This window comes from Cryptotermes secundus, unplaced genomic scaffold (genome assembly GCF_002891405.2).
Source record: "Cryptotermes secundus unplaced genomic scaffold, Csec_1.0 scaffold540, whole genome shotgun sequence".
NCBI lineage: Eukaryota > Metazoa > Arthropoda > Insecta > Blattodea > Kalotermitidae > Cryptotermes > Cryptotermes secundus.
Window position 1 is genome coordinate 844203 of NW_019742447.1, and position 1487 is coordinate 845689.

Below are 1487 nucleotides of genomic sequence, written 5' to 3' on the forward strand. Positions count from 1 at the left end.
GATACCTCGCCTAAGATCACTGGTCCTTCTTTGTATTTATTTTGTGTTTCAGAAGATCGATGAAAACTATTTCTAACCATCTCTCAACAGCCAACAATATAAATTATACAGATTATCAGATTTGAGATTTCCATGATGGTAAGAATTCAAACTCTGGCTATCTGGGTTTTCATATGATGTTATCCTGTAGGAAGTTACCATATTTCAGAAGAACCTGCTGCTCTGTTTTCAGGTAAAAATGAGTGAGAAAGGGAAGATAAATGAAAGTAGTCCTTGTTGCCAGGCTCAGCAATACATGCTGCAAACCTTAATGAGGAGACTGTTTGTGGTGCATAGTAATTCTGCGTCATGTATTACACATACAACCATGGATATCTTTATAGTTTTTGTAGAGATGAATCAAAATTATGCATACTACAAACCAGATTGACTTGGAAGTATTTGTTGCTTGTTTGCTTCATTGAAGATACATCTACCTGCCAAAAAATCCATTTCAAGAAGCTGTTCAGAAGTCATTCCCAAGTGACTGAGACTGCTCAGCCTTGACCTTCACCAAAGAAGAACTGGCAGTTTCTCCATATCTTAATAAAGTAACACTCTCTATTGTAACTCTCTGGAATTCAGTGTTGAAACATTAACAAGGAAAAAAAGTGTATTAATAAATCATATAAGAACAAAAGCATTGTAGTGTTGTGTNCACCCCCTCCCCCGCGGTGACGTAACAGGGGAAACCGCGGTTGCTATGCAGCAATGAACAACTCTCGGCAGCGTTGCCCAACAACGCCTTTGTAAACACGGCGTCACACAACAGGGGAGCCCATGCAGTGACAGTGTTGCTAGGCAATCGGTAAACACGACGTCACACAACAGCGGTACCGATCACGTAACTGTTTTCTATGTCGTCCATCCCAAGGCTAAATAAAGAGCAGCGAACACTATTCAGTAGTGAGTGATTAGTGAGTGAGTATTGAGCCAGTTACGAGTTACAAGCAGTTAAAAATGTAGCAGCCGCCGAAGACAGTTGAAATATAGCAGCCGCCTAAGACAGCTGAACTGTAACAGTCACCGAGTTCAGTTGTAGCGAGTGAATCGTGAACACGGAAAGAAGAATACTGGAACATGTGATTAGAAGTGATAGTGTGAGAAGGTATTTGGAGTGTGTAATACAGTGACACTGGTATAGCTCCCATATAGTACTGTGAATAAGTGAAGACTACTGAAGAGATTACTGTGCAGGGTTTATAAATTGTGCAAACCCGCAACTATGTTTTAATTAATTGTAGTCAAGACTTGTAGGTTCTTAAATAAACCAATTAACCATCTGAACAGCGTATTCAGTGACAAAACATGTTACAATATATATACACACACACACACACTATATATATATATAGTGTGACATGTTGCGCAAAGGAGAACCCCCCCACCGGCAGTGACGCGGCGGGTGAGTCAGCGCTCCCCTCCCCCTCCTCCGCACGGTAACGTAA